This window comes from Rattus norvegicus, chromosome 9 (assembly GCF_021556685.1).
Source record: "Rattus norvegicus strain SHRSP/BbbUtx chromosome 9, alternate assembly SHRSP_T2T, whole genome shotgun sequence".
Classification (NCBI taxonomy): domain Eukaryota; kingdom Metazoa; phylum Chordata; class Mammalia; order Rodentia; family Muridae; genus Rattus; species Rattus norvegicus.
This window is the reverse complement of record NC_141542.1, coordinates 65,673,045-65,691,673: the sequence shown is the minus strand read 5'-3', so window position 1 is coordinate 65,691,673 and position 18,629 is coordinate 65,673,045. Positions and strand designations below refer to the sequence as shown.

The window sequence follows — 18,629 nt, the reverse complement described above, 5'->3', positions numbered from 1 at the left end:
AGAAGAAATATGCAGATCCATCATTTGCTTACACTAGCTTCCCAATTCATTTATAGCTGTCCTTCCTTCTTTGTCGTTTACAATTAGCAGAACAGTTTTGCCCTTCACTTTTTTTTTTTTTTTTTGCATTTCGCTGAAGAAGACTGGAGTGTATGGAAAATATAGCATTAACCTGTAAGCACCTACTCCTGCTATAGTGACTACAGGCACGTCATTGAGCAACACCCCCCCCCCATATTTTGTTTTCCCACCAAGATAGAGATTGGTGTCAGGAGAAGAAAATCACATCACTGAAGTGCAGCTGGTTCTTAGAGACAGAGATCTGAAAGCATGAATGTTTTCAAAGCCTCTTTCCTCCATCAGGGCACAGATGGTTGGTTGCCAAATATGTCTTTTATCCCTTTAATTCTTACTCATTCATGTTAAATATTGAGGACCCACTTTGTGTCGGTTCCATGTCCCAAACCATTGAGATAGCCCAGCAAACAATTCAATCAGACCCAGAAGAGCCTAATGCAAAGCTTTAGCGTGTGTCCTGATGTATAACAGATGTGCTAATGCATTGGCACTCAGGATGGCTCAAATGACTCCAGCCCTCAGGACAGTTGTTATCTCCTGTACCAATACTCAGTATTATGTTTTATATGCATCGTGATGGAAAACATTAGAGATGGCATGGCTAGTACAGTGTCTGCAGAGTGTAGTCTGATGGATGGGCCCATAACTGCTCCTTGAAAAAGAGGAATGCCAGCTCTGGTAGACTAGGGCCTATGATCCAGCTGTTTAGGAGGCTGAGGCAGGAGAATTTCAAATGCTAGGCATGTTGGGACTGCAAGTTTAAGATCCTCTCAGTCAACTTGATGACAACCTGTTTCAAAATAAAATGTAAAAAGAGGCTCCTGTGACATTCTTCTTTTTCTTTCTTTCTTCTCCTTTTCCTTTTCTTCTTTCTTTTTTTGTGATTAAAATATGTAAACATTTTTATTGGATATTTTTTATTTATACTTAAAATGTTATTCCCATCTCAGTTTCCCTGTCCATTAGATCCCTCTCCCATTCCCTTCCCACTTCTTCTATGAGGGTGTTCCCCCTCTGGGTACAGAGAGCTGTGGGACCGGTTAGGCTCTTGGTGCAGGCAGAAACCGAAAGGTTCCTGCTCATGGTGACATTCAAAGAGGCTCTGAATTCAATCTCCAGTTACAGGAGGCTAGAGAGAAGTACAGGGGTAAGAGGGAGAGGAGGTAAGAGAAATAAAGGGAAAAGGAAGGCTGAATAAGCCAATGAGTAGGAATCCTGCTTAAGGCATATCCTTTCTTAGCATTTCACAGTGTCAATTAGCTGTTCCTCTCAGCCTAACCTCTAATGGTAACTATGCTGCAGTACACTTTCCTGTCTGCTATTGTTCCTGTCCCCATGCTAGCATATGTTATTGCCACTTTATCTTTTCCACAGACTAGCTAATCTTAAGTAGGTATCAGCAACGTTCCTTCCCTGCCCCATGGAGACTAAGCATTGGAAAGATCTGTGCCTCCTCCCAGCCGTGTTCCTCATTCCTATTTCCAAAGGGATGCTTTTACACAGGGGGTCTTGATGAGCTTTGCTAGTTACCTAACAGAATCCTAAAGAAGTCTAGACTGAACCGGGTCTGGAGGGCTTTCACAGACATCTTTACTTGCGAGAGGTACGCCGCATATTGTGTTGAGTGTTGGCTTTTAAAGACATTTTAAATAGAGTTGTTCTGACTGCCCACCTATGGTGAAAAGGGACTGACAAGCTGACAGCCCCTGAGGACTTCTTGTGATAAGAAAGGGTGAATGCAGGGAAAGAAGCAGAGGGCAAACCACAGCTTCCATGGTCACAGCCCGTGGCTGACAGTGACTCCAGAGCTCAGGATTCTCAGAGCCAACACAGAGGTGGGACCCAGGAAGTAAGCAGTATGGGGTCTGATAACCCAAGACAAAGACTTAGGGGAGTAAACAGCTGAGTGAGGTGAGGGCAGTTGTCTTGTCAGTTTGAGTGATAGAATCACTTAGAATACTATTTTTAAAGATCCAGTCCCCTTAACAGTGATCTGATTGAGTCAGAAATTAAACCAGAAAAAGCCATTCTTGCAACCCTAAAACAGTTCAGTATTTATCTCATTAACTTCTGTCTACATAAAAGAAAATCACAAAATTGCATTCATACAAAACACATGAACAGACAAATAGACAGAGAGACTGATACACACACACACACACACACACACACACACACAAAACATTGAGAAGTACTTGAGCAACAAAAGCATCATCTAAAATTCTGTGACAGCCAGATACTAAGGTGTGACTCACTTACCTGCATTATATAATATCTATAATCATAGCTGTTTTCAATTTCTTATCTAAACAATTTATTAATTTTAGAATTGAGCACTGAACTTGAATATTCTGTTCAAATAATGGTAAACAGCCATAATCATTAGAAGTTATTTACCACTACGTAACTTTGAATTGTTAATCCATCTTGGTTCCTGGCGGATCACATTTGCACTGCACCTGCCCAAGAGCTCTGGATTCACAAATGAAAGACACATACACACACACACACACACACACACACACACACACACACACACACACACACACCATGCAGCTTAATTTTGATATGCCTTGCCTTGCCTTGCCTTGCCTTCCTCAATGGCTGGACACTTCTAAACCTCCCTGCAGATAGTACACACTCCCCTCCAGTATTCCTAGCTTAACACCTTCTAAATCTATATATTATCTTTGCTGCCCTGTTACCTTCTGGGCAGCCCCGCCCATAGGGCTGCTATCCCTTTCTATCTACAATGCTGGATGATTTCTCTCCTGCAGCTCTTGATGCCTCTGCCTCCAAGTCATGGCGATTCCCCTCCTCCTCAGTTCCTTGCCCACACAGTCTAAGAATTCTCCCTCTGTCTCCCTGCCCAGCTGTTGGCTGTACAGAAATTATTTACTACCAGTCAAAGGCAACTGAGGGGAAGGGACCTTCAGTGTCTGGAAGTGTGGCTTTTGGGAGCCAAATTAAGACAAAGCATTAGACCCATTTCCCAACATCACTAAGTTATAAGCCTTTTAGTTCCTTTTGGTTTTGTTTTTTGCCAAAAGTTCAGCTTTAAAACAGTTCACATGGATACATGTTACTCCCAATATATTCTCTCAAAGTGCTATTGCGGCTCGACTCATGAAAGCTTATTGAAGAGTAAAAGCTATACCTTTGTTTCTTAGTTGCAGAAATAATAAAAGCTCTCCAGTTCATGAAGTGTTCTTGTAAAAATGCTAGCTGATTGCTAGCCTCAGTCGCTGCCGTTATTACCAAGTATGTCAGCACTAACCATTTCGGTATGGCTATGAATGAGATTAAGTGAATGACTGCTGCAGAAATAGACAATGAAAGCAAAGCCTGGCTTCTATTTTAAGTATACATGCCTAGGTTATGTTTTGTTTCCTTAATAGAAATTTCTTTACTTCTTGTCACTAAAAAGTCAACCTTTTGCTGGACAATACTATGAACACAAAAACCTTGCCTCTCATTCTAAAAGGAATAAGAAATGGTTTATTCTGAAGATATTTGAATGACCCAGGAACACGGGTTTAGGTTATGCCACATCCCATGCTTCAGTGTGGAAGCAATTTCACCACCACTTTCATAGTTGTACAGAACAAAGAAAGCCACAAATTAAGGCAAGTTTCAAATACATTGGTGGGTACATCAGAGAGGCAGGTACAGCAAAACAGAGAAGCTTTCCTGTAAGCCCAAGATGCTGTTCTTAGATTTGCGTTGGTAGATAACAGTCGTCTGCTACATTAATAGATTCTAAAAGGTTTTTCTTAGTCATAAGATGATAGTTCCAATACAGAGGTGGACAAGGATGCCTAGGGTACTAGAGCTAGCCCAAGAAGGGGTGGCTAGACATTTGAACCAGTGTTCAATCTCTGCTTCAAAAGTTCAATCTCTTTGAACCAGTCCAATCTCTCCATAGTTCTGATTGTAACTGGCCAATCAGTTACTGCAGATTTCTTTTCAGGAGGTTTTGTGCACAATATCACAAACACAGTGTGACTGGCCAAGTTGCAATTAGTGGCACAAAGTTTTCAGTGTAGTTTTCTGATGTGGCTTACACATCAATGTCGATTCTCAATTTCTCAATTGTTAAATAAACGTGGTTATAAATTATTCACCTTAGAGCCACTATCCACACTTTACACACTCTTAGGTGACAATATAATCCTTGGTTGAAGGTTCTCTCTCTCCCTCTCCCTCTCCCTCTCCCTCTCCCTCTCCCTCTCCCTCTCCCTCTCCCTCTCCCTCTCTCTTTGTGATTGTGTGTTTGTCTGTCTGTCTCAGAATTTTTAAAGATTATAAAGAGTCTTAAGAAGGGATTTATAGAAATTAGTTCAAATGCAGGAGCCTGCAAAATATACTGTGAAGGAATGAGAGCATTCATGCACACAGACACACATGCATACATATGTGCACACACACACACACACACACACACACACACACACACACACCACTCAAATATTACCGTGTTACCATGGAGGCCAGGGCCAAACAGGCCTCCAGAAAGAAGTAAGTAGTCAACTTATTAAATACGCCAAAGAGCTTGAACAGCTGGGTGTGAGTAGACTGAGTCAAAGCCAGTTCTGCTCTGCCTGGCCACTGTAGTGTCCCTGAAGAGCTAAGGGCAAAGGACTGAGTGGAAGTCAAGGTAGGAAGTGAAGAAAAAACATAGACAATGCTGTGGAGAGACACAGATTGAGAAAACTCCAGTTTTATTTTCATAGTGCCATTGTATATGCTTAACTGCTGACAGAGCAGAGAAGTGAAGACATAGGAGAGCAAGAGGAATTTGACAGAGAACCCTGAAGACGATAGAAGGGTGGGAGTCATAATGAGGGCCCTCCACTAAAACGAATGTAATAAAGAAGGGAATCGGTTGTCAGAGTGAAGCAAAGTCTCTAGAGTTTGAAGACAAAAAAGAAACAAAAGGATACACGGTCAGATGCAGTCCTTAACCTGCATGTGATGCTGGAATAAACTCTGATGCCATAACCTCCATGTGACTATCTGCTATGTAAACTCCTAAAGATATCACAAAATCTATTTGAACTTCGATGACCAGGTCTATACAAAATAAATGTTCTATCAGTCTTCCTTGAGGGACTCTTATAAGGAATATATTTTCATTATCTTATATATTGAAACAGTGATGGTCTTATTATGGATTCTCAAGTAACTGTAGATCTATTACCATCTTGTCTAAATTATTTCTGACTGTGTTTAGAAGACAATAAGCTGAGGGACAAAAAATTCCCATTATATATAAGATGTGATGCACAGAACGTAGCAGTGCTAGACACAGCAGCTACATGAGAAATATTAATTACCATATTATACAGAAAGATGAAAGCCTTTGGCTTTGTGGTTTGGGTTTTACTCATGTGTTTAAGTATCCCTGTGATCACTGTATTGTGGAAGCCTTTACTGTCACTCCATCCTAGGAAATGCTCCAGTCTCAATCCCATCACTCTCCGTGGGTTCTTAACTTCAGCTCACAAGGAAGAACAAGTTCATTACCTAATAATGTTTATCTGGACTGTTTACCCATTTCCTCATACACAGTCTAAGGACAAGGAAATAGCTAGACACTCAGCTCAGGCAGATACAATAGATGGGCTTCAACCCATTGGTTCTTTCTATTGTCATTTACAATCATTGTCAGAATTGTTACCAAAGAAGTCTCACGGAGAAAGGGTGGCCAGATCTAAGATGATAAATTTGGCCAGAAATGCATAGATTTACTTGAAGGCAAAAGAAATGGAAATTTTCTTGTCATGAAATGCCTTCTCTTGAGTTTTTCGTTCTCTACAGTTTCTAGTGAGCCTTGACTTTTAAAAAGGAGATTCGCTGCAGAAAGAGATGGCATGGCAGCCCAAGGGGTGGGGCTAGAGCAAATTAGTTCCATAATATCAAGACAACTTTACCTCTAGATGCCCAGGCGACTATTGAATCACAATCCCTGCTCCTTCCCAAGGCTTTATATTGACCAAACTGTTCTTAAAGCCATCTGAAGTTCCATGAAAACACTGTGCTTTTAAAAGATAATCAACCTAAATTCTTTAAACATCTGAGTAACCCACTTGCTGAGAAAAGGCCTCTTGACGGAATAGTGAAGTTGCAAAAGGCACCTTACAGACAAAACAGAACTTCTGTCTCATGACAGAGAACTCTGCCACGTTTGACTCAAAGAAAGCAAATGGGAGACAGGATACCTTGCATTTCCATCTGTGCCCTGGATTGAAGGCTATCCTACAGCCCTCCATACCCAAATCCTACCTGGAGAAAGCTGGAGTGAGCTCATTCCTAAGCCCACAGGTGAAAGCCCACTTTCGCTTTAATAATGATCCAAAGAGTAACCTTCCAGGAGCACAATAGTCACAGGAACTGTGCCCAGATGAAGGAATTGAACAAAACCAACCAGGATCTAAGAATGGAAAGAGACACAATAAAGAAATAAAAAAGAAGGACCAACCTAGAGATAGAAAAACTAGGAAAGAGGTAAGGAGTTTGGATGGAAGCATCTCGAACAGAATACAAGGTATGGAAGAAAGAATCCCAAGAGCAGAAGATACCACAGAAAACCTTAACACGATAGTCAAAGAAAACTCAAAAATCTAACAAAAAAGATTCAGGGAATCCAGGACACAATGAGAAGATCAAACCTAAGGATAATAGATATAGACAAGAGGGACGATTCCCAACTTAAAGGGCCAGAAAATATCTTCAACAAAATTATAGAAGAAAACTTCCCTAAACTAAAGAAAGAGATGCCTGTGAACATACAGAAGCATAAAGAACTCCAAACAGATTTGACCAGAAAAGAAATTCCTCCCCTCACATAATAGTCAAAACAGCAAATGCATTAAACAAAGAAAGAATATTAAAAGCAGTAAGGGAACACATAAAGGCAGACTTGTAAAAATTACACCAGACTTCTCAACACAGACTATGAAAGATAGAAGATTCTGGGCAGATGTCATACAGACCCTGAGAACACAAATGCCAGTGCAAGCTACTGTATCCAGCAAAACTCTCAATTACCATAGATGGAGAAACCAAGAAATTATATGACAAGACCAAATTTATACGTTATCTTTTCAAAAATATGGCCATACAAAGGATAATAGATTGAATACTCCAACATAAGGAGAGAAACTACACCCTAGAAAAGCAAGAAAGTAATCTTTCAACAAACCCAAAAGAAGAGAGGCATAAAAACATAATTTCACCTTTAACAACAAAAAATAACAGGAAGCGCCAATTACTATTCTTTAACATTTCTTAACATCAGTGGACTCAATTCCCCAATAAAAAGACATAGACTAACAGACTGGATACATAAACAGGTCCTAGCATTTTACTGTATATAGGAAATGTACCTCAGTGACAAAGACACCTCAGAGTAAAAGCCTGGAAAAAATTTTCTAAGCAAATGATCCCAAGAAACAAGCTCAAGTAGCCATTCTAATACTGAATAAAATCAACTTTCAATCAAATGTTATCAAAAAAGATAAGGAAGGACACTTCATACTCATCAAAGGAAAAATCTACCAGGATGAACTCTCAATTCTGAATAGCTGTGCTCCAAATGCAAGGGCACCCACATTCATAAAAGAAACTACTAAAACTCAAAGCATATACTACACCACACATAATATTAGTGGGAGACTTCAACACCCCACTCTCATCAATAGAAAGATCATGAAAACAGAAACTAAACAGAGACACAGTAAAACTAACAGAAGTTCTGAGCCAAATTGATTTAACAGATATCTGTAGAACATATCATTCTAAAGAATAAATATATACCTTCTTCTCAGCACCTATTCCATGCATCCTTTCAGATCACCACAGACTAAGACTGGTCTTAAATAACAAGAAAAACAACAAAATGCCACACACACAGAAGCTGAACAACACTCTACTCAATGATAACTCAATTCCCCAATAAAAAGACATAGACTAACAGACTGGATACATAAACAGGTCCTAGCATTTTACTGTATATAGGAAATGTACCTCAGTGACAAAGACACCTCAGAGTAAAAGCCTGGAAAAAATTTTCTAAGCAAATGATCCCAAGAAACAAGCTCAAGTAGCCATTCTAATACTGAATAAAATCAACTTTCAATCAAATGTTATCAAAAAAGATAAGGAAGGAATAAAGAAATTAAAATTTAGAACTTAATGAAAATGAAGGCAGAACATAACAAAATGTATGGGATACAATGAAAGCAGTGGTAAGAATAAAGCTAATACCTCTGAGTGCCTCCCAAAAGAAACTGGAGAAAGCGCACACAAAAAAAAAACCCAAAAGAACAAAAAGAAGCAAATGCACACAAGAGGAGTAGATGGCAGGAAATAATCAAACTCAGCTGAAATCAGTCGAGTAGAAATAAAAAATAATTACACAAAGAATCAACAAAACCAGAAGCTGGGTTTTTTTTTCAGAAAATCAACAAGATAGATAAACCCTTAGGCAGACTAAGTATAGAGGACACAGAGACAGTATACAAATTAGCAAAATCATAAATGAAAAGGGAGACATAACAACAGAATCTGAGGAAATTCAAAAAATCATCAGATCTTACTACAAAAGTCTATATTCAACAAAACTGGAAAATCTGGATGGAGTGGACAATTTTCTAGACAGATACCAAGTACCAATGTTAAATCAGGAACAGATAAACCATCTAAACAGTCCCGTAACCCCTAAAGAAGTGGAAGCAGTCATTAAAAGTCTCCCAACCCAAAAAAGCCCAATATCAGATGGGTTTAGTACAGAATTCTATCAGACCTTCAAAGACCTATCAATACTCTTCAAATTATTCCACAAACTAGAAACAGAAGGTACACTACCCAATGTATTCTTTGAAGCAACAATTATTCCTATACCTAAACCACACAAAGAGAGAAACTTCAGACCAATTTCTCTGGTGAATATCAATGCAAAAATAACCAATAAAAACCTTGAAGGCTGAATCTAAGAACACATCAAAATGATCATTCACCATGATCAAGTAGGCTTCATCCCACGGATGTAGGGATGGTTCAATATACGGAAATCCATCAACATAATCTGCTACTTAAAGAAACACAAAGAAAAGAATCACATGAACATCTCATTAAATGATGTGAAAGCATTTGGCAAAATTCAATACCTCTTCAAGATAAAAGTCTTGGAAATATCAAGAATTCAAGGCATATACTTAAACATAGTAAAAAAAAAAAATGACAGTAAACCAGTAGACATCAAACTAAATGGAGAGAAAATTGAAGCAATCCCACTAAAAACAGGGACTAGACAAGGCTGCCCACTCTCTCCATACCTATTCAGTACTTGAAGTCCTAGCCAGAGCAATTAGACAACAAAAAGAGGTCAAAGGAATACAAATTGAATAGAAGCCAAAATATCACTATTTGCAGATGATATCATAGTGACCCCAAAAATTCCATCAGAGAAATCCTAAACCTGATAAAAAAAAACTTTAGCAAAGTGGCTGGATATAAAATTAGCTCAAATCAGTAGCCTTCCTCTACTCAAAGGATAAACAGGCTGAGAAAGTAATTAGGGAAATGACACCCTTCACAATAGTCACAAATAACGTAAAAGATCTTGGTGTGACCCTAACCAAGCAAGTGAAAGATCTTTATAATAAGAACTTCAAGTCTCTGAAGAAAGAAATCGAAGAAGATCTCAGAAGATGGAAAGATCTCCCATGCTCATGAATTGGCAAGATTAATATTATAAAAATGGCCATCTTGCCTAAAGCAATCTACAGATTCAATGCAATCCCCACCAAGATTCCAACTCAATTCTTCATAGAGTTAGAAAGAGCAATTTGCAAATTCATTTCAAATAAAGAAAACTCAGGGTATGGAAAATTATTCTTAACAATAAAAGAACTTCTGGAGGAATCACCATCCCTTACCTCCTGCTATATTACAGAGCAATCTTGATAAAACCAGCATGGTAATGGTACACAGACAGGCGGGTACATCAATAAAATAGAATTGAAGACCCAGAATGAACCCATACACCTATGACCACTTGATCTTTGACAAAGGAGCCAAAACCATCCAATAGAAAAAAGATAGCATTTTCAACAAATGGTGTTGGTTCAACTGGAGGTCAGCATGTAGAAGAATGCAAATCGACACATTCTTATCTCCTTGTACAAAGGTCAAGTTCCAGTGGGTCAAAGACCCCACATAAAAAAAGATACTCTCAAACTAATAGAAGAAAAGTAGGGAAGAGCCTCAAACACATAGGCATAGGGAAAAAATTCTTGAACAGAACACCAATGGTTTATGCTCTAAGATAAAGAATCGACAAAGGGGGCCTCATAAAATTGCAAAGCTTCTGTAAGGCAAAGGACACTATCAATAGGACAAAATGGCAACCAACAGATTGAGAAAAGGTCTTTACTAATTCTATATCTGACAGAAGGCTAATATCTCATATATACAAAGAACTCAAGACGTTAGACTCCAGAACCAAATAACCCTATTAACAAATGGGGTACAGAGCTAAACAAAGAAGCCTCAGCTGAGGAATATCAAATGGCTGAAAAGTACCTAAAGAAATGTTCAACATCCTTAGTCATCAGAGAAATGCAAGTCAAAACAACACTGAGATTTCACCTCACACAAGTCAGAATGCCTAAGATCAAAAACTCAGGTGACAGTAGATTCTGGCGAGGATGTGAAGAAAGAGGAACACTCCTTCATTGTTGGTGGGATTGCAAGCTGGTACAACTCCTCTGTGAATCAGTCTGGAGGTTCCTCAGAAAATTGGACATAGTATACCTGAGGACCCAGCTGTACCACTCCTGGGCATATTCCCAAAAGATGCTCCAACATATAACAAGGACACGTGCTCCACTGTGTTCATAGCAGCCTTATTTATAAAAGTCTGAAGCTAGAAAGAACCAGATGTCCTTCAACAGAGGAGTGGATACAGAAAATGTGGTACATTTATACAATGGAGTACTACTCAGTTATTAAAAACAATGACTACATGAAATTCTTAGGCAAAAGGATGGAACTAGAAAATATCATCCTGAGTGAGGTAACCCAGTGACAAAAGAACACACATGGTAGGCACTCACTGATAAGTGGATATTAGCCCAAAGCTCAGATTACCCCAAAATACAATCCACAGACTATATCAGACTCAAGAAGAAGGAAGACCAAAGTGTTGATGCTTCAGTCCTTCTTAGAAATGGGAGCAAAATACTCATGGGAGGAAATACAGGGACAAGCGGTGGAACAGGGACTGAAGAAAAGATCATCCAGAGGCTGCCCCACCTGGGGATCCATCCCATTTGCAACCCCCAAACCCAGACTCCATTGTGGATGCCAAGAAGTGCTTGCTGACAGGAGCCTGATATAACTGTCTCCTGAGAGGCTCTGCCAGAGCTTTGCTGATACAGATGAGAATACTTGCAGCTAACCATCTGACTGAGCACAGGGACCCCAATGGAGGAGTTAGAGAAAGGGCTGAAGGAGCTAAAGGGGTTTGCAACCCCATGGGATGAGCAACTGTGTTAACCAACCAGACCCCCTAGAGCTTCCGGAGACTACACCACCAACCAAAGAGTACACATGGAGGGATCCATGACTCCAGCAGCATACGTAGCAGAAGATCGGAGGAGAAGCCCTTGGTCCTGTGATGGCTAGTTTCTGCATTATAGGGGAATGCCAGAGTGGTGAGATAGGAGTGGGTGGGTGGGAGGGGGAGCATCCTCATAGAAGCAGGGAGAAGGGAGATGACAGACGGGGAACTTGGAAAGGGGATAACATTTTAAATGTAAATACCTAAAATATACAATAGAAAAAGCACATGGATAACAATTTGCATACTTTGCTCTTAATAATAAGTGAATCATCATTTTTTTTCCTCAGCAATCCAGGATTAACTCTAAAGGAGCCTTGTTATAACAAACCTTTGAATTTCTATAATTGTGTCGAGATTCCACAGTGAAAATATTACATATAAGTGGCCACCCCAGGGTTTTACAGATTCCTCAATATTTGTCTTTATAAATACATGACAATCAGAAACATAAATAGTAAGAGTCCAGGAAAACAAATACATAGCATTTTTGTACTTCAGTTTCCTAGTCCACATATTACTGTATATATTTCTTCGTAGATTCTGCTACTTTTTCCAATTAAAATTCTGGAAGCACCATCAATGCTTAAGAGTATAGTAACAGGAAAAGTAGATTTCTTCTACTGTCTTTAATTTTATGGCCAGTAAGAATTCTTATAGGAGGTGGTGACAATCTCCATTCTTGCTTTTTTTTTTAAACATATCTAATCAATTCCAGAACAGATGATTCTTTAAATTTCTGTTCCTTCTGCTCCTATTTCTCCTCACAGCCCAACTAGCAAACTTTCACATCTAACTGTTACTGTAGAGCAGAGCTCTGTGGAGGCCAGTTAAGAGAAGGTTATTTTCTTTTAGACAAAGGAATTGGATCTATCTCTGCCCTTGATTAGAGACCTAGCATTCCAAGCTATCCAAAATTTTAGATTTAACGTATCCAGACCTGTCAGTCCTCTGGCCAAGAAGATTATTTCATCTCAAGTTATGCTAAAGAGATGGAAGGAATAATTCCTCTTTTGATAAGATAATGTAATTTTCCTTCCCAGAAACCATGTTTCCTGTACAGTCACTATGGACCCATCCTGAGGCCCCATTAGTTCTGTCTTTCTCAGATTGATGCAAGAAGACATAATTTCTTCTTTTTTCTTTTCTGTCTCTTTCATTTGCTTGCTGGTCAGATCCTAAGTGTGCTTTGTATTTGTCCTTTGGACCTCTCCACTCCTTCTCTAAAGCCACCTCCCTTTGGCACTTGGCTGCTTGTCAAACCTCCATGCCTAACTCAAAGAGCCTTCTCTCTTCCTCTGCCCAGTCTCCTTTCTCTATGCAGTTGCTGAGACTTACAACTTGCCCACTCTGTGGTTTCTGTTTTAAACCCTAATAAAATTGTCTTCAAGCTATCTTCTGAGTCGATTCACAAACTCTTTCATTAATGAGAATAATAGTCCTTCAAGATGTCCTCAATTTCCCTTGCCACCACACATACTCCACATGGGATTTCCCACAAGTCATTTCACTTAGGTTTGGATTTAGGGTGGGAGTGGGAGGTATGATTAATTCTCAGGGGACAATGTTGACTCTGGCGCTTTAAGTACTTGATCAATGTTTTCAATAGTTTTTTGAGGTTTTTTTTTTCCAAATCATTCAGAGATAAATATGCTAAGACCCTTCCCTTACGGATCAAGAGTTGATTGTGTACTTGCCTCTGTCCTGTATGCCCACCTATGACTTTTAGCTAGCCTTCTTGTTTGAGTCTCTGTCCTAGAGCCTTAGAAAAGTAGAGCCTGCTCTCATGTATTTGTCTATGCCTTTAAAAAGATGGTGACAACATCTGAGCCTACCGTGAGATCTGTTAAAGTGCAAGAACTCGACTCATTGTATTAAGAATTCATTCAACAGGAGCACTTTTCCCATCTAAAAACTTCCATTGCAATTCAAACTAGATGTGAGGCTTTCTGCCACCTCATATCTTTATCCTGATTAGATTAAGAGAAGAAACCATAAGAATTGAAAGTCTTCTCCAAGACTAGCTGTAATCAGCAACAGGAGTGATCATAAGTAAGCTTCGGAAGTGTGATTTATTTCTGTCGCAGGCAGTGTAAATACAGCGGACAGTTAAGTATTTTTCTTTTCTAAATTAGTTAAATAAAATTATTTTCAATTGATTTAGAGATAAGGTTGTAAGTAGAGAAAGATTAAAAGAAAGTTTCATGTTATCTTCCCAACAGGATTACACAGTGACTGATCTTCAATCTTTTAATATATTTGACCCACTTATATTTGATCTCACAATGCCTCACAGGTAGTGAGCTAAAGGAAGATTAGGTGTACACTCCCAAAGGAAAGTAACCGGAGACTCTGAATCAATTAATTCAAATAAAATAGATAACTATCTTTTGTATTTGATTCATTACTGCACTCTCAGAGCTACTCTCCCTTCTAGACACAGATGTCAAGAAAATGGAGTAGAACATCAGAAAAAAGAAATAGAATGGCTGTCAAAATAGTAACCAGCATCACACATGAATAGTATATCCTGTCTTTGTAACTGAGACTCTCAGTTTCCTGTTTCAAATTAGCTTTTCAGGACACACAATCCTGGAGAGCATGACTTCATTTTGTGCACTTCCTTGGCCAAGCTCTAGCCTTTAACCAAAGGAAGGCATTTGTTATTCAGAAACATGGGTAATTTTGGTCAAATTTCACACCGTAGTGTTTCTTCTTTGAACAATAATATCTTGCTTTACAGATGAGTTCACCAAATATTGTATTTTCCACTTGGGGCTGGGTAAGAATGTGGAACAGAAAGTAAACACACAAACACAGCCCACACCAAGCAGCATTGATTCAAGTAGAAACCACTCCATTTGACCTTTCTACCTTTCTACCAAATTCTATGTGACCTGAAATAAGATAAGGCTGTATCTTGTCCCATTCTCTCAGTCCCTTTGGCTTTCCATGTCTGTCTTCCCCTAAAAACACCAGCACATGTAACTATGCTAAAGAACAGACCTCCTCAGTATTTCTTCAGAGTTGTTGACTAGCAGTGGGTATGTGACTGAATTAGCTCTACTCCAAACAACTTAAGGTATTCAGGTGACAGCCTTTTAGAAGGGTCAAGTTCTTTCTTTGAATTAACTATGTGTATACACTTACACAAAAAACTGGGTGCTGATTTTATTGGACATACAAAAAGTTTTTACCATAGTCACAACCTTATTAGAAGACAAAGTATAATCCTTATATTAAATCTCTTAAAAATGGAAAACAAAGAACTCAGTTGTAAGCTGTCAGCCAGTAAGAAAGATGTACACTCCCAAAGTATCATATTTATACAATATCAAATCTTCAAATGCTTTATTGTTGCTTGAATATCCATTGTACATAACTTCAGGTTCATAAACATTTACCATAACTCATACATATATTTGTTTGAGATATTATACTTCTATGTTTCTGGTTGCCTCAATATACTTAAATATTGTTTCTAAAGTATGTCTATTACATCACTAGATTGGTTGTGTATTTGAGTTTTCAATTAACTGGTTTACTTGGTTGGATTGACTATAAATCCCTTGACATATATTGATGACTGCTCATTCTCTTGCCCAGAGATTGTTTCTTTTACTCATTTATTTTCCAATTTCTCTACTTCTTATTTGACAGTATCACATGAGTAGCAAAACAGAGCTCTCTAAGCTCGCAAGGACTGGTATAAACTAATTAGCAGATTTTATGATGGAGACTATTCCCTTCCCATGTTATCATTTGGCTTAGACAGTAAACAGGGAAAATCTAACTCATAGCACACCAAGGCAATACCTTCATTCAGACTTGGTCCTATTTGGCACGTGGACTCCAGGTCAAGATTGTGGACATTGTTCAAATACAGAAACTGTCAGTTTTGGGATGAGGTACAATATAAAAATAGCCTCAAGAATGGGTTTTGAGGTATAACATTTCTTGATCTTCTTTTATTGTTAGCAGAAATAAAATCACCTCTTTAAACCATCCTCTTTAGGATGAAATATATTGTGATAGAAAGGCCCTGTACAACTAGAATTCAGAGAAGTCAGAGAGAAGCTCCCCACACACAGGTGTGCAGAAGCACTCAGCTGTTACTAACGAACACCAAATAGAAGTGTTGAATTGTTTGTTATGCGAAGAAGATTCAGAAATAAGAGTGAAAATCAGTGCTGGCTCATTTCATGAGCCAGGGGACTGACAATCCCCACTGCTTAGAAATCCTCTTTAAAAAGCAAGCAAATGAATTGGCTCCTCCAGTTCTTGCCACCTGGACCCAGCACAAAACAAGCCCACTCTTCTCTGTGGAGTCTTGAATAACCAGGTCATTACAAGGTACATCTAAATACAACGGCTACCCTGATTCTATTTTGTCTAGAATTTACTCAATACTTTGAGTTTGGGGGATATTTGTTTATTGTTACTTTGGTTTTCTTCTGTGTCCTTATTATGAGTTTAATTTTCTTCCCCAAAAAAGGACAAAAAATATAAACAATGCTTAAAAGAACGGAAGAAGCCAAAATAATACCCATATCCTCCCAATCTCTCCTATGGAAATAATTCATGAATTTTAACATTAATGACAATTTTAAATGTAAAAATACTTTCATGCAAAAGATCACCAATCACAAAATAGCTAAAATGACACAGACATAAAACAAAAGAGGTGCTGGAAAGTCACCTATCTATCTATCCTCACCACAGTATATACGTTATACATTTAGGGATAACATGTGAAATACTTCCCATCTGAGCAATATTTATAAATATCCCCACAAAAGAAAGCACTAAATATTTTAACAGTTTGCTTCAGACTTTAATGATTTGCAGAAGGCATCTAGATCTTAAAATGTATAGGGAGATGTTTTACAGCTCTGACTAAATAGAAATAATGCATTCATCTAATTCCTGAATGGCAAAGGCTCGTCCTTCTGCGGATGAACATGCTCATCATCCATGACCACTAGTAACAATTATAAGGACACACTATAATAAAGCACAGTGCGCCTGTGTAGAGATAATGGGAAGCAATCCATCCCATAAAAACAGTAATTAACTTGCAGTCTTTCGTTACTTCTGACCAGTTACAGTGGCGTTGAAGAATACTCGTAGATTTCAAAATACAGATTAGATTGAGGTTGATAAAGTTGTATTTCACATTTATCCAGGCAGGACTTTTTTTTTCCTTTTTTTCCCCATCTTTATTAAATTGGGTATTTCTTTTTTTTTTTATCTTTATTAAATTGGGTATTTCTTATTTACTTTTCAAATGTTATTCCCTTTCCCCGTTTCCAGGCCAACATCCCCCTAACCCTTCCCCCCACTTCTATATGAGTGTTCCCCTCCCCATCCTCCCTCCATTAGCTCCCTCCCCGCAAGAATCCCATTCACTGGGTTTCAGTCCTGCCAGGACTAAGGGCTTCCCCCTCCACTGGTGCTCTTACTAGGCTATTCATTGCTACCTATGCAGTTGGAGCCCAGGGTCAGTCCATATATAGTCTTTGGGTAGTGGCTTAGTCCCTGGAAGCTCTGGTTGGTTGGCATTGTTGTTCATATTGGGTCTCAAGCCCCTTCAGCTCTTTCAGTCCTTTCTCTGATTCCTTCAACAGGGGTCCCGTTCTCAGTTCAGTGGTTGGCTGCTGGCATTCGCCTATGTATTTGCTGTATTCTGGCTGTGTCTCTCAGGAGAGATCTACATCCGGTTCTTGTCAGACTGCACTTCTTTGCTTCATCCATCTTGTCTAATTGGGTGGCTGTATATGTATGGGCCACATGTGGGGCAGGCTCTGAATGGGCGTTCCTTCAGTCTCTGTTCTGAACTTTGCCTCCCTATTCCCTCTTGAGGGTATTCTTTCTGCAGGCACTCAGAGCTATGAGTTTTCCTCTTAGCACAGCTTTCATTGTGTCCCATAAGTTTGGGAATGTTATACCTTCATTTTCATTAAATTCTTAGAAATCTTTAATTTCTTTCTTTATTTCTTCCTTGACCAGGTTATCATTGAGTAGAGCATTGTTCAACTTCATTGTATAGGTAGGCATTCTTCCCTTATTGTTATTGAATACCAGCTTTAGCCCATGGTGGTCTGATAGGACTCATGGGATTATTTCTATCGTTCTATATCTGTGGAGGCCTGTTTTGTGACCTATTATATGGTCAAGTTTGGAGAAAGTACTATGAGGTGGTGAGAAGAAGGTATATCCTTTTGTTTTAGGATAGAATGTTCTATAAATATCTGTTAAGTCCATTTGGTTCCTAAGTTCTGTTAGTCTGTCTATGTTTCTGTTTAATTTCTGTTTCCATGACCTGTCCATTGATGAGAGTGGGATGTTGAAATCTCCTACTATTATTGTGTGAGGTGCAATGTGTGCTTTGAGCTTTAGTAAGGTTTCTTTTATGTATGTAGGTGCCCTTGTATTTGGAGCGTAGATATTTAGGATTGAGAGTTCATCTTGGTGGATTTTTCCTTTGATGAATATGAAGTGTCCTTCTTTATCTTTTTTGATGACTTTTGATTGAAAATCGATTTTATTCGATAGTAAAATGGCTACTCCAGCTTGCTTCTTCCGACCATTTGCTTGGAAAGTGGTTTTCCAGCCTTTCACTCTGAGGTAGTGTCTCTCTTTGTCTCTGAGGCAGGACTTTTTAAGGATGTCAGATTTCAAAAGAGACAATGAAGACAAAACTGTGTGTGTGTGTGCGTGCATGCGTGCGTGCGTGTGCGCATCTGTGAAGACTGTGAGTGTGTCTGCCAGAAAATAATATAGAATAATATGTATTCTATTCTATCATTGTCTACTCTTTTGAGTCAGAGTCTCTCATTGAACACAGAAGGGCAAGCTCATGAGCACAAGCAATTCTGTCTCCACCACACCCTGACAGCACTTACACGCATGCACATGACCACAC

At 38.9% G+C, this 18,629-nt stretch overlaps 1 protein-coding gene and 1 long non-coding RNA gene across 2 annotated transcripts in view; one reads left to right on the top strand and one right to left on the bottom strand.

Annotated features, from left to right (window-relative positions):
• Positions 1–18,629, bottom strand: part of LOC148003723 (uncharacterized) — a 68,177-nt gene that overhangs the window by 8,139 nt on the left and 41,409 nt on the right. The window lies entirely within an intron of this gene.
• Tmeff2 (transmembrane protein with EGF-like and two follistatin-like domains 2) overlaps positions 1–18,629 on the top strand; it is a 287,043-nt gene that overhangs the window by 261,100 nt on the left and 7,314 nt on the right. The window lies entirely within an intron of this gene.